The sequence below is a fragment of the Tupaia chinensis genome, unplaced genomic scaffold, assembly GCF_000334495.1.
Source record: "Tupaia chinensis unplaced genomic scaffold, TupChi_1.0 Scaffold145396_1, whole genome shotgun sequence".
NCBI lineage: Eukaryota > Metazoa > Chordata > Mammalia > Scandentia > Tupaiidae > Tupaia > Tupaia belangeri.
Window position 1 is genome coordinate 3,717,388 of NW_006205257.1, and position 15,748 is coordinate 3,733,135.

Here is a 15,748-nt window from a genome sequence, read left to right on the forward strand (position 1 = left end):
CCCTGCCTCTGCCCCTTGGCTGCGGAGGGAATGGGGAGAAGCCCTGTCTGTCTCTTTCTGTGGGGGGCGGGCGGGGTCACCTGAGTTCCCCGGGACACCTTCCGCGTCCTCCCGCGCTGGCCAGCGGGAACTGCCCGGTGTCTGCCGAGAGGGAGAGAGCGAGTGAGCGAGCGAGTCGGTCCCTTTGGCCACCCTACTGCTAATCCAATTGATTCTTCATATATTGGGCCCAAACCGGGCACGGCGGTGGAAACCGGAGCGCACAGGGTCTGGGTATTGTCAGATGACTGTCAAGTCAGTGTTAGATGCTGGCGTTTATTTCACCCCTGTTTGTGTTCCTTTACCCCCACCTCTCCATCCACTGCTTCTCCCACCCCCTTCTCCTCCTAGCACTTAGTTCTGGGACGTGTCTGAGTACTTTTCCCCCCCTTCTGTTCTTTTCTTTTTTCTTTCCTTTTTGCCAGGAGTGTCGACTCCAGTTAAGACTGAACTGATTTTTTTTTTCCTTTGGAAAAAGCATCATTGAAAACAAAACAAAACCCACACACATAACATTATTTTGCAATAATGTCGGTTGGGGGTATGTTGTCTGGAAGAAGGGTTTCTGGCCCATTGCCACCCTTGATTTGATGACTGATTGATCGCCAGTCATGCTGCTGCCTTTGATCTATTCATTCCCAATAAACATCAATAAATCACTTGCAGTAGTGAGGCCAAGCTCTGTGACGTCAGGAGGGCCCTGTCAGTGCAACTTCGGGGATTTGGGGCAGATTGCGGAGAGGACCACATATGGACATGATGTATTTTGATATGAGTAACATTCACATGTGCAGAGGTTCAGATGCTGCCTCAGAGGGAGGGCGAAGTGGGGGTTCATTTCTTTTTCTCTTCTTTTCTATATGTATTTATTATTTCTTGGATGGAAGAGGGGAGGGCGGCAGGGAGGCTCAGGGCATTGAATGGTCCCCTTCTTGGATGAAGGAACTATGCCCTTGGTGCCCGCAGTAGTAACACGGTGGTGGTAATTTCCTTGGTGCCAGCCAGCGTTGCCCCTGGATTTCACACATGGGCTCCACTCTGTACTCCACTCTCCTTACGCAGGGTCACAGAGAGGGAATGATCATCTTTCTTCTCCCAGCAATGCACTCCCCTGTCAGTCAGTGCCTTCAGAGTCTTTAGAAGAAAACAGACGTGGTTTGGAGCAGATAGTGCAGGTTTTGCTCTCCGTCCTCAGCGTTGCCCAAATTTAGAAAGTTTGAAAACCCCAGTAGTGATGGTAGGGAGAGTGCCGCCTGCCTCCCAGCTCACCTCCTCTCCTCAGATGCTTCTTGCCCTTCCCACCTTCTACTTTAAATTCCAAGCCCAAGCAATGAGCTTATCTACCCAAAATAAACTCTGAAACTTCGGAGGAATCTTTTACAAAGTTGGGGAGTAGGAATGTCTTGGGCTTCTTCCAGTCTTTGAAAATTTTTTTTTCTTTCCTTTTTGGATAGACATTTTAAGGTATCTGTGTGCCTCAATCAAACGAACCATATGTGATTACATCTTTACATTTGGTTTAGAACTCTCTCCACAGTTCATCTCTTCTGTTCCACCCTGCCAATCTGAGACTCTGACTTGATAACTTTCTTCTAAAAATATTAGAGAAGGAGGAAGCATACTGTTGGTTTGATTTCTTCCTCCTCCTCCTTCTTCTCTCTCTCTCTCTCTCTCTCTCTCTCTCTCTCTCTTTTTAAAGCAACCTGTTCACTAACCTTTTTGCACCTTTTAAAAAGCCAGTCAGGAAATCTCAGGTCAGTTAAGGAAAATTCATTATATAAAATCTTGACTGCAGGACTTAATAGGAGATGGAAGAATGGTTTTGCTCTATCAAAATGACCCGTCAAAACGACTTTGTTTCATATTTGATTTAATTGTCTCTCTCCTGACAGGCACATTCATCAATAGCTTAATGGTCAATCAGAAGTTGGCAGCGTGAGTGCTTTTTTTCTTTCCCATACCCTGGTTTTGGATTTACTTTATCAGAATGCCTCTGCCTAATGGACATGTGGAGGAGGGGGTGGAGAATGACTGAAGGGCTACTTATTTAAGAAGAGTGGAGGAAGAAAAAAAAAAAACCTTCCTATTTAGGCTGGTGATAAGTATGCACAGGCCAATAAGTGAACTGTGTGAGCTTTTTTTTGTTTTGTTTTATGTTTTTTGTTTGTTTGTTGGGGTAGACAAGAAACTTGCCATTTTTTTCCCCCTTCTTTTTTATTTCTCACAGCTGCAAGTTAGAAGGTTCGTGCCTGCTTTTGTGGCATACTGGGAGTGATGACAAATTGATTGCTTTGTACGGATAGAGAGTGGGGGAAAGAAAGATGTCTGCTGATTGGTAACTGGAAATCCAGTCCCCAGCAACCTTGAGAATACTCGAGAATTTTTTTTTTTCCCCTCCAAACTGAAAGGTCCGCTCAGCCATAAAAAAAGAAAAGTTGTTTTGCCAGCTTCATTAGTGTTCACCTAATTAGCTGTAAACCTGATGGATTCCTGACAGCTTTAATGATTGGAGATGACAAGCTCGACGCAGTGTCATCCAGCAGAATTAGGTTTGCAGCTAGTTTGATGTAATCAAGTTGATATTACACAGTCCTGGCTGCCTTTAGTTGTGCATTAACTCAATTTTCTGCTGCAGGTGACAAATGGGCTTTGGTACCTGGATAATCATGTCATAGGAATTAGGGCCCTTTTAATGGTCTGGGGTAGAATAACAACCACAAAGGCCTGAGAGCTAGGTAAGAGCTTGCAGACACGGCGCACAGGTGCACTCAGATTTTCTATCTAGGCCAAATGTAACCCTGCTCTCCAGAAGGCCGAAGCAGGCTCCAAGAATCCCTGAAAAAGACGTAGTCCTGTACTTCAGGGGTTTTTGTTCGGGATTTCACTTTGTGATAGACATTCTGCATGACTTAGAGCCTTTTCTGAAGAAGAGAGAGGTTTCTTTACCTGCCGAAGAGAAACCTGCGTGGGAGTTGCCTTTCTCCAGGCGTGTAATTTCAAAGGGCTGTCTATTTGTGCAGGACAGATGTTACTGTCCATAGTTGCTCAGAGGGGCCGGGTTAGCAAAGGCCAGTGTCCTTCAGGCAACATGACCGTTCACTCTGGCTTAAAATACGACGTTCTTCCTGTCGTGGTAATTTTTTTTTTTTTAACAGTATCTTTTGAAAATACTAGAAAAAAGTGAGAGTACTCCTTCCACACAGATGATATTTAATCTCTGCATATTCGTTTTCCAGAGGAAAATGTGAAGCCATAAAAGCCATTACCTCCACTTTCAAAAAACAAAAACGCTCAACGAAAACTTGCCACCGACCTTGTGAGTCGTGTTTTTCATATAATCTTCAATAATCTTCCATGGTGTTCTTAGCTGGTAACATCGTGAGGGTAGACCTCCCAGCATCCTGACTTTCGTACAAGAGACTTGGACTCCTTAGGATCTGCTGGTGTCATGGAGCACTGCGGGTCTCCATAAAGTGGTGGGGGAGGGGGCCTGCACATGGCAGTAGACCTGGGGGTCCTTGCAAGTGGCCTACCTGGTAGTATCCAGATGACGCTTTCCTGAGTCTAGGCCACGTCTTAGGCAGCTCCAGAGAAGTGTGTGGAGTCTTCAGGAGGGCATGTCAGCATCAGCTCCCGAATTTATCGCTCGCTCTCCTTTGGACAGGTGTTCTACTCTGTGTCAGCGAGACCAGATGACTGGTTTTGGCTGTTCTGTGATTTTTTTTTCTCCTCATTTCCTACGAAACGAGAGGAATTGATGTAAATTTTAAAAAGCAAAATCCAAGAAGGTGAAGGTAAAAAGGCAAAACAAAAACAGAAACAACAACTCTTATCCCCTGAAAGAGGCAGAAACATTCCCCTGGTCATCCACATGGGGATGAGAATCTTCCAGAATGAGCTGCTGAGCCTACCCCCCCCGCCCCCGCCTCCATTATTGTGACAACTGTCAGTTAGGGCTTCACTGCTCTCCAGGGCCACCCTTGATTGTGAGCGGTTGATGTTGTCATTTTGTTCTCAGTTTTGCCTTGAGCGCGCTCATAAACGGGAGCGAGATAGTCAATAACTGATGTATCAGCAGTTATTCCCTAAATTGTCTTACAAGTCTGCATTTTCCCTCCTTTTACTAAAGATGGTTTTGTAAAGTGATTAGAATGAAAGGTGACTGCTCAGGGCCGTGGGAAATGCCGTGAAACTCAGGTGAGTTCACAGAATTAAAACCCTCTCTTTGCCCCTGCTCTTTGCTTCGGGCATCTCTGGAAGGAGAGGGATCGCCTTCTGGATGGCAAAGAGTCTGGGAGGAGGCAGAGACTGGCTAGGGCGAGGACTGTGACACCCAGGCATGAATGCAGAAGGGAAAGTAGTCAGGAGGCCCCTGGTCCTAGTGTACAATAGCCACGTTTAATCCACTGACACCAGCAGTTCACAGTCATCCCAAGTGCAGTTGGTGAGGCTTTCCTGCTGGTCCGTTTTCATTCCTGCCTGTCACTGGACAAACTACAAAAAGAGCTTTGGTTTGGTAGTAAGAAAAAGAAAGAAGGAAGGGAGGAAGAAATAAAGAGAGAGAAAGAAAGAAAACTAGGTGCATGTTTACCCTTCTGTGTTGGTGTCCAGCCCAGGAAGGAGGATAGGTCTTTCAAATAAGCTATTTTCTAACACCCCTGCAGTATCACCCCACAGCCCATGGAGAGAAACGGGACAGAACAGAACAGTGGTATCACTTTTCCAATCCTCTCAGGTGTTCACTGCGTGTGTGTGTGTGTGTGTGTGTGTGTGTGTGTGTGTTTTAGTTATACTCCAAATTGTGGTTTCTCTGTCTGAAGTTAAAAATGAAAGGTGAATACAATATATTGTATTTGGTAACAATGATATGGACTGGTACATCCAGACAGATAATGTGCAGTTGTAATTAGACTCAATAGACAGGCAGTCATTTTTAAATTCTTTGACACATGCATAAAATAGTCATATAATAAGATAAGATGACAATTTTATGTTAGGTTGATAAAGTGTCCCGATACATGCATTTAAATGTCTGTAAGCCTTTTTAAAAAAATTCAGACAGATTAATTCTAGTTTCCAGTATTTGCAGTTAGTCATTAAATTAATTTTTTAAATCCTACTAGACAATGCCTGTGAATACGTTCCCCCCCCCCTGCCTTTTCTGGATTTTTTTTTTTTTTCAACCTGAATTGTAAGGAATGGAAACATGGACTTGGTAGCTTTCTTTAGTTGTTCAGTATTTGTAGAAATTTACGTTAGATGTGGACTTAAAAATTCAGGTCACCGTTTGTGACTAAAATGATGCTATGTATTTTGGGAAGTTAAAAACAAAAACAGACAGTAATAGAATGTAATCTGCTTATGACCACTTCCTGAACAACTGTCATATTCCAGGTTTAGGAATCTTTATTAGAAAGATTACATGGTGTCCTTGACCAAATATTGAATATTTTATAAGCCCCATTTAAAATGAAGACATTTCTAGTACATACACTTGGTTTGATCAGCATTTAGATTCTTGGATTTAATTACTTTCAATTCTGTAAATTATTTTAGCATTTCAACAAGAACAGCCCAAGAGATGTCTTGAAAGGCAAAACAAAAAGCATTTCCGTAAAGGTCACGTTACCTGGACTTCTCAACCATCTCCTTACCTTATTCTCTCAAGCTATGCAAAAGTGTGGCTCTTGAAGAATAATTTAGAATTGTTTGGGCTTAATGATAAATTATTAATTCATACTGTCAGGACACATGTTATTAATTATGACTGTGTTTTCTTCATCCAGAACAGCTGTTGGGAAAACAGGGTAAGTTCAGATTGTCTTCGGGAGGGAGGATGCCAGAGCGAGGAGCTTACCAACTCCTTGTCATCATATTCCTGGTCGTCTGGCTTTGAGAATGAAAGATTGCAGGGGGCGGAGTGTAGGAGAGAGAGAAAATGTTCATTCTAGACCAGGGTAGGCACTGGCAAACGCTAACTAATATACGGATGCAAGCCTCACTCTCAGTGCACTGAGTCCAGTTGGGATTCTGAGTTGCAGGATACTGTGTTATTTCCAAGCCCAGTTTTGAGTTGATTGTCTTCTTCAGTCTTCCCATTTCTCTCTCTCTCTCTCTCTTTTTTTTTTTTTTTTTTTACTTTTTGTTCCTCTGGTAGGCCAGAAGGTCATGCTCACTATTTGGTAGTAACAGAAAACAAAATACTCCGAATGGTTGTATGTTTCCCAAACTGGAACTTATTCTTAAGGAGAGCAAAGGGTTGTTTGGTAATATACGTGAAATGACTCAAATTCATTTACTTTTGATTTTCCATCCCCATCATTAAATCTAGTCCTATGTATTCAGTTTCCTCTGAGTTCTTTGAGAAATGCATGTTGCATAAAATAGGCAATTTTTAATGAACAATTTAATGTAAATGGGTTTTGAATTTAAATTAATATTAATGAAGCCTTGAGTGAATTTATTTTGCATACGTAAAGACTTGTAAGTCTTTCACCCATGTGCTTTCTCCTTTATGTAGTAACATTGGTTGGGTGGATTAACCAGCACCTTTTAAAGATTTACACTTAAAAAATTAAATTGATTTTATGTGTCCACAAGCGCCAGTGTATTATTAAGCCAAGGCGTTACTTCATTTAAAGAAAATATACCTCATTTCCTATGAAACCTCTCGGTTTCCAATGCCTTGAAAGCTGCCGTTGGTTTGGCATAACTGCCGAGGAAAATACATACCAACAATAGTTACTACAATCAAGATGTTTTCTTTCTTTGGCTTACCTCTAATGCATTATGTATCCTGGAATGATGGGAAGTTCTGTAATTAATTCTGTTGATGTAATTGCTATAATCACTTTGCTGTTACACATAATAAAGGTAATATGGTAAGCACATAAAAAATATAAACACCTTATTGTAACACTACTGCTAAAACTCATTCTCATCAAGTCTGGTTTATAGATAAGTGTTCCTGACTCTTTTGGGTCCTAGGTGACAATTTATCTGAACTCTGTCCATTGCTCTTCCAAAAGAGAGGCATGTACTGGCAAGGGTGGGCCTTGACTTGGCGAGATGTCCAAGCTCGTTGCTTAGGAATCTTAATGCCCGTTTCCTTAAAGAAGTGGCTAATTTAAAAAAGGCAACTATTGTCTTCTGTATACTAGAGACAGAGGTAAACACTTCAGAAGGCCACGGGATGAGGGAAGAGGGTGGTATAGGAGTGAATGAGGAGGTAAGAGAATGGTAGCAGAGGATTCAGATCAAAGGAGGTGCTGTCATGAAGGTTTTCTCATGGTGTGGGATTATGGGAGTGTGTATGTATGTGTGTGTGTGTGTGTATGTGTGTGTGAGAGAGAGAGAGAGAGAAAGAGAGAGAACTCTTGCGCATGTGCTTATGAGTAAACAGAAAAGGCCACCTTTCTGTAAAAGTGCAATAAGGAAAGTAAAATGCAGAATATTTGCTTTATTATTTTTATTATTATTTTTATCCTATTCCTCTTATGCAGGAGTCTGGGGATGGTGTCTAACTGTTGCATGACATGCCTGGGAGTTGGTTACTTGCAGGACTGACTGAAGCCTGAGTGATATTTGAGACCCCTCCTCTCCCCTACTCCTATACTTCCCAGACCTTGGTGCAACTACCCTGAATCCAGACCATCACAGGACAACAGGGAAGTCTGCCTGAGACTCCAAGCACACGATGCTTACAGGATGTTTTCTGTACACATGTTCATTATTCTTTGCCAGTGCAGCTCACGAGAGGTGAGAATGTGGTGGGACAGGAAACTTACTTGCTTTTCTTGGAAATTCTGGAGTCAAACTAGTGATGAGGGGTGGTTGATACCAATAATCAGTTGTCCCGTTTCTTGAGTGGTGCAGAGGTCACGAGGCCTGGTAATCCACTGTCAGCTTGACGGTTTTGATGTGAATTCCCCACATCTACGTTGTATTTTTCAGCGTGTTTTATGTGATACACAGAAACAACGGAAGGCAGAGTGCCTATATGAGAAGGGAATGCCCAAATGTCTTTGGAGGAAGATAAAGGTGTGTGAAGGTGGTTGAGAGTTGGAGGAGGTGTGCAGTGATTCCCTGGCCTGTGTCCAGGGCCGGTGGGGCAGCTCTAGCTGCTGGCTTTAGTGAGCTGGACAGAAACCCTGCCAGGAAAGCAGGGCCTGCGGCCTCCTCCCTGCCAGGTAAGCAAGGTCCTCTGCTCTGGGCCCTGGGCCTGGCTGCAGCCCGGCAGCCTCCAGTGCTCCTGCAGTGACTCCTAGGCTGGTTTTGATGGCCAGGATGATAAAAGGTCTGAGGACTCCATAGGCCCCTGTAATCAGGGCCAGTGCTGACATCCTCCTCAAGTTTGACAGCTTCTTCCTTTTCTCTCCTCACCACCAAGCCTCTCTCAACTGAATTTCCCCGCCCTCCCTCTCCCCCCTCCTCCCTGCCCACCGCCCACCCCTTCCCTCCCTCTCTGCTCCTTCTTTCTGTGTGTGTCTCTCTTGTTTCATGTTCTTGATCAGTCTCAGATGACGGGGAATTATTTTTTTTCGGGTGGGAGGGGGAGTGTTGCTTTAGGTTTGTGGGTTGGGCAGGTGTGAGAGGAAGTCTGTGTTTTTTTTTTTTTTTTTTTTTCCCACCGCCCACCCCTTCCCTCCCTCTCTGCTCCTTCTTTCTGTGTGTGTCTCTCTTGTTTCATGTTCTTGATCAGTCTCAGATGACGGGGAATTATTTTTTTTCGGGTGGGAGGGGGAGTGTTGCTTTAGGTTTGTGGGTTGGGCAGGTGTGAGAGGAAGTCTGTGTTTTTTTTTTTTTTTTTTTTTGTACTGTAGGCCTGTTGCTAATTAATGTTCCTCCATAAGATTCTGTCGGAGTTGAGTAATGTTTTTGATCTTTATGCCTGATAACTGCATACTTAATGAGATTTCAAAGCTGTGAGTGCAGCTCCCTACAATTATTGACAGATGCCTTTTCTTTGCCATTGGGTTCAGCTTCATAAATCCTCTCGCCGTAATGAGGTTCAGCGGTGCCACCCTGGCAGTGAGCTAATGAAAGGGGGGAGGGCACAGCGGCTCATGGCTGTCTGACACATTTTTTTCCTTTAAAATTTACTATGCAGATGTCAAGCTGCGGGACGATTACTTCAAACATGCTAATTTTTATCTTGCTTTTGTGTCAGCCCTTTGCCATTAAAAAATAAATAAATAAAGGGACTAACCTTACTCCACTTAATTTCCTTTTTTTTTTTTTTCCAAGTCCCATTTTTAATGACCCTTGGCGTGTGACTGCTGGGGACTTTGACATGCATGTGGCCTTTTGCAGGTATCCAGTGGCAGAGCCTTTTTTTTTGTGCCATCAGAAGGGCAGGGGGAGGATAAAGTGCGATTTCCCCCAGGCCTCCCATCAGCCTGCCCTAAGTATGCACTTGAAACGTCGGAGAATTCATTTCAGAGTTCTGAAACTAAATCCTGGTGGGGAAGAGCTGCACCATGCCAAACAGTCGATTTCCTTTTCAGCAGAGTCATACATCACGGACCCACCCTTCCCTCCTGACAGAATGACACATGTCATTTATCATATGGGCCCCAGCCAGACACCAGGGAGGGGAGGGAAGCCCAGTTCCATGTGATGCTGTCTCCTCCTCCTCCTCCTGGTAGAGTATACAGTGTGGCTTTGCCGAGAGAGCACTGCTGATTTGGCGACAGGGAGAGGGAGGAGAGAGAGAGGCAGGGGAGAGGAGAGGCGAGAGCCTGCTTCGTGGATGGCTGTCTGGGTGTGTGGCGTGGCAGGCGAGATTGGCAGAGGCACGGAAGAGGTTATGTTCTTTCATATTATCTGCTAAACCGTACTGTTCAGCCTTTGACGCTCTCTGACCCCCCCCACCCCCACCCCCGGTTCCTTTTCTCTTTTCCCTTCTTTTTATTTTTTCCCCCTTTAGTCAGGAGAGACAAAAAAAAAAAAATCCAGGCTGACAGGTATCATTCAAGCCACTCTGGCTTGTGAGGGGTGGTATAAATGAATCTCAGGGCTCCTGGCTTCACATGATTCAAACGTGCGTTATTGAAGATGGATGTTCCTTAAAAAAAGATTGATGGTGGATGCCGGGCTTAGGGTGCCATTTATCATTTTGAATATTATTTAGACTTGCCGTGTAAACCTGTAACTTGAGAGTTGGACGAGCTGGGGCAGGGTAGGGGCCTGCGTGTGTCTCCATCGATTGGCCTTGGGTTCTCATTGCTGCTGACCAGACACAAGCCCTCCCGTTTATAGCAACGAAGACAGCCCCCACCAGAAAAGGGAGGGGGAGGTCTTAATTTTGAATAATTTCCAAGGACACAGGGAAAAATGAAGTATCTGTGATTTATACTTCAGACAACTTTCTCTCTCTCCCTCTCCCCCCCATAGGGGCAGTCACGTACGAAACATTAAAATATAAACAGAGCTGTAGTTGCTGAAGCCAGAACCCTTGTCTGATTTTTTAAACTCTGTGTCATGCTTTAAAAAAAAAAAAATCTGTATCTGAAAAGCTTTGCACAGTATAACTATTTAAAAAAAAATACTGGTTGGCTTGGTTAGTAGTGTGAGAATGGAGAAGCATAGACTTCCACGTCTCGGGAATATTTCAGATAAAAAATGATCTTCTGCCGCTCCCTGCCCCTGCTCCCAGCAGCCTCCTCCGCTTTGTGTCTGCACTCTGTCCCCCTCTGCCGGGCCCCAGCCGACCCCCACCAGGACTGATGTGGACAGCTGTTTCCAGGCCCTGCCGGTTAATCACTCCTGGTTCTTTGGCACCCTTGAGCTCTGTGCACCGGGACACCCCCACCTACTGGAAGTACTCAGGGACGCAGGCTGGCTGAAGGAACCCCCAGCTTCCCAGAGACCCTGTACTTCACCGGCCTGTACCTCTGACTTCCTCAGAGGCCTTGCTGCCTGCTTCCCCGGTGGAAAAATGAAAACAGAAACTCTGCTTGCCTTTCCGTTTTGTCTAGGACAGCCCCAGTAGTGCAAATGTAATTGTCAGGGATTCAATTAAATATGTGACTTTATTTGAGTTTGCTAATTAAATTTAAGGCTTCTCGTCTGACTTTTAGTGTGGACATTAATTTTAAAAAATGATGGGACCCAAAGTTATAGACTGGGGTGGTTTTTTTCTCTAAAGGAAGAGGAATCAGAACTTTATGGAAGGGCTGACTGTTCCTATTTTGTTTTTGCTGTGACAAACTTTTTCCCAACATGTTAAAAAGCCTGTATCTGCCATGAACTCCAGGAAAGAAATGTAAATGCTGCGCATTCACTCACTAACTCCAGGCAACTTTGTGTGTGTGTGTGTGTGTGTGTGTGTGTTTTGAAACAACTTTATTAGCAACCTGACACTTTGCACTGCACACAAGCATGCCTTAGGATTCCCTTTTGGTGTTGCCCAGCGGCTGCCAGAATCAGGTAGAATCAGATTCGTGTCTGCAGTTTGTGCATCCAACTATAAAAAGATAATATTGTTCCTTGTTGAGACTTTATGGAAGAAGGCAAAACTTTGATCCTCTGCCCTTGCACTTGGGCAAATCACATTCACTGACTGTATGCATGTGTGTGTGTGTGTGTGTGTGTGTGTGTGTGTTTTGAAACAACTTTATTAGCAACCTGACACTTTGCACTGCACACAAGCATGCCTTAGGATTCCCTTTTGGTGTTGCCCAGCGGCTGCCAGAATCAGGTAGAATCAGATTCGTGTCTGCAGTTTGTGCATCCAACTATAAAAAGATAATATTGTTCCTTGTTGAGACTTTATGGAAGAAGGCAAAACTTTGATCCTCTGCCCTTGCACTTGGGCAGTGTTGGAGGTAATTGAAGTACAAGTGCCAATTTGCAGGAACAATTGTAAACACCTTTGATACAAATGGCATCGTCCCATTTTTACTGATTAGACAAAGTTTGCTATTAATAGGTGCAAAGTCCATTTCAGGTATAATTGGTAAGGAACTGAGTGCACTCATGGGAAGAAACCTTGTTTTGTTTTTTGTTCGCTTTTCTTCTTATCCCCTTTTCTCAGTTTTATGGCTGGAGACATGATTTATTGCAGCCATCCATCTTGGGGGCTCATCCATCACACCCGGGTTGCTAGGAGATTGTGGCAGCAGCTGTTTGCTCTGAATCAGACAGAAAAGTTGTCAATCATCAAAGGCAGGTGAATAGCATTAGAAACACGCTATTGTCAGACGGAATAATTAATCAAAGAGAGAAAAGATAATTAAAAAGATATGACCCTTGCAAGTACTTGCTCTGGGTTGCTTGGAAAAAAAAAAAAAAGAAAGAAAGAAAGAAAGAAAAACTGCCTGGTCTTTTCTAGACACTTAAGCAGCTGAGGGCTGATAAAATATGCACTCTGCAGTGCATAGTTTTTAATTAATTGAAAAAGGTTCAACATTCAAAGACGATGCTGGAGAAAAGTCCGATTATGAGCAGAAGTAATATTTATTGTTTGCATGAAGGGTTTGACACAGAGTTCTAACTTTCTGATACAAACCCCTCAGTTCCCTTCCCTAGCTGGTGAGGAGGCACGGGCCGGGGTCTTCAGCCCAGTAAGCACTGCAGCCCTGTATCCCTTCTCTCCACTCTCCTGGTCATCACTCCAGCTATTCCAGAGAGTCCCAGACCTGGAAGAACTCTGCTAACTAGGATCGGATGCCATTCAAGTTTCTGTAGTTTGGGTGCATGAAACAAGTGAATTTCTTAGATAACAGGATCTTTAACAAAAAAAGAAAAAAATTTAGGAGGTTTGAAAGAAAAGCTATTAAGTCCGTCTTCAGGGACCACACAGCAAGCACTTATGTCACTTCTCTAAGTCCCGAAAGAAAATTTTGGATTCATCTTGGTATGGCCTCACAAAGCGCTTTGCATGGTCACATCCAGAGAGAGCTAAACTGGTATCATATTCTGAAAAGGTCTCTGATTATGGCCTAGAGACAATGTGGGGTACACACTTCAGCTTCAAGGAAATGTTCCTAGATGAGGAAGTTCATTCTTGCTTTTTCCGAAGCTAAAATATTCTGGAGCAATTGGAAAATGTATTAAAGAGTAGATAGAAAGTGGCATATCTGGAGTTGCTTTTCAGTTAAATATGCTGCAAACCCTGAAACAGATCTACTCTTTTATTTTTGGATACTATGTTTGATTTTCACACCGTTCTCTTCCCAAAGAATAGCAGGACTTCTAAAATTAGTAGGAGGAAAAAAAGCTTGAATATTAGAATTCATGAGAAGGATGAAAGTGACACTTTTAAGACATTTTTTAGTTGGAACACCGTTTTCAGGGGGCACGAGATCAGAGCAGCAGGGACTCCATCCATTGCCCCTTACAGGTGGCAGTCATGGGGCTTCATTGCCAAGGGTCTCCAATAACTGTATCTCAGGGCGTGAGATCCACCTTCTTCTGTAGGGGGCTTGGAGCCCCCTTGGGTAAAAGAGAGAGAAATAGAGACTCAGATAAGAAAAAGCACCTGCCCAGCCTGCTGGAGTCTCACCTGTACAGGTGGCTGAAGGAATCGTCCCTAATCAGAACTTGAGCTCCAGGGAAATGAGTGACGTTGACTTCAAGTTACGACTTGGGTTCTTGAGCCAGAATCTCCTTGGAGACCTTCTGAGCTCTCAAATCAGACTGGGAGGCAACAGAGTCTCTTGAGTTTTCCAACCACGTAGCAGCAGTTGTCCTGGAAGTTCCTCATTCTCTGGGGACCGTGCCTGTTCCTGACCAGCACAGCACAGGGGCTGTGCTGGTGGCATGCTAGGGATTCCTATAGATGCCTGCCCTGGGGTGGAGGGCTTCAGTTAGGTGGCCTGGTCAGGTGAAGAGATTCTCTTTGTCTCCTGTGAGACCCGGCTGTTTGGAAGTGTGCAGGGGGGTGGGGGGAAGGGGCGAGTAGATCTGCTTGGTCCTCAACAGAAATTCTTCTAGTCTCCATCTCCCCTTTCCAAATAATTGCTGAGAAAGCACACTGCCTAATGTCAGCCAAAGCAGTTTGAAAATGTGGCGATTTATCAGGGAAAGAAAGGCAAAAGGAAGAAAGTTCCTTGAGAATCATTTACGGTAGATTTATGAATTCACATGGAAAAAAAATGTTAACCTCTAATGCTAGTGAAATGAGATTGAGATTTGTTTCCCCTTCAAAAAGGCAAACAAAACCAAGGGAAAGTCTTTAAGTTTTGAGAAGTTTATGCAGGTTCTTTTTTTCTGGAGCCCCAGTTAGGTCTGATGCCTCTTGTTCTCCCAGGTAACCCTTGGCAGCTGTTTAAGTGAGTCACTAAATAAATGAGAGAAAGAGGGAGGGAGAAGAGGGGAAGGAGGGGCAGATCGGTTATTCTGTAGAGGAGGTTGGGATTTTCTGAGTATGCATTTTGGCCAGGATTTCCGCCTCTCTGTCCCTAGAGTATGGTTTCTCTGACAAGGGAGGGGGTATAAACATGGGTGTCCGTGTTTCAAGGGGGTATGGCAGGATAGAGCCACTACATTCGAAAGTCACAGTTTATGGCAAGAACGTCTGCGTAGCCACTGACCCCCACGTCATCTTGCTATCTGAATGTGTTATCTAAGCGACATGCATTTCCCTCTTGGAGTTCAGTAAGATGAGGTTACCTGGGAGTCATTTTGGATTTTCCTAACTCAGGCGGTCCTAGCCTCGAAGCAGGCTGGATGCCCACCCTGCTGCCTCTGCCCGAAGTCCAAGGATGCCATAGAGAGGAAGCACACATTAACCAGTGTGACTCCCTGTAGGTAGAGACATTTCAGAGCACTTCAAAGACCTCAGTCTGAGGAAGATGTGATTATTACTCACCTGCCTAACAAAAAGCTTTCAAGGGTGGGGGGGGCGGGGGGGCAGAGCTTCGTCTTTGCCAGGTGAGAAGATGAGGTGACCAGCGGTGTTCCTGTAGTGAAACGATCCCCTTCTCGACATTCCATTTCCTGCCTTTGTTTTTGCTCTGGGCCCGTAGTCAAATGGCTCTTTCATATATATTAGTTAGCGAATACTACGTCGGGGTAATATATGAGACTGCGGTGGTGTTATTTCCTCTTGCTTTTCTGTATAAAATAGGAAGGCGGTGTGGACAGTGTGCTACGTGACTGAGGTTCCTACTGAGATGGTTAGGTGAATAAGTAACAGAACAAACACAGAGGCAGCTGGGCAAAGGAAAATAAATAAAATAACAGCATGTTCTTGGTTCTTAGAGCCGTGCAACATGAGCTTGCTCAAATTGGGTCCTGGAGCTCCAGACTTTCTGATGAAGTGTGGGTGGGGAGGGAGAAAGGTATTATTTGGAAACACATGTACTTGCTCCTTGTGAAAGAAGTGAAGTATTTAACATTTCTCCGAGGAAAACATCTTTCATTACTTGACGTGTTCTGTGGTAATGATTTTTCAGTTCAACAAACAAGTACTTATTAGCGTTCGTGCGGCAACCTGGCAGAGGTGGAGAGCAGGGCCATTTTTAACGGGAACTCGCTGGGCAGGGTTAAGGGGGCCTGGCTGGGCCAGGTGTTCCCTGGGTGATGGGTCAGTTGGCTCCGCATGGCAGCTCTGGGACACACTTCCTGGCTCCTGAGCATTCTGAGCTCCATGGAGCTGGGCCTGCAGACTCCAGTGGGGGAATCAATATACTGAGTTTTTTTTTTTTTTTTTTTTTTTTTTTTTTTTTGTAAAACAAAAAATTTTTTTTTCGTTTTTTCTGTG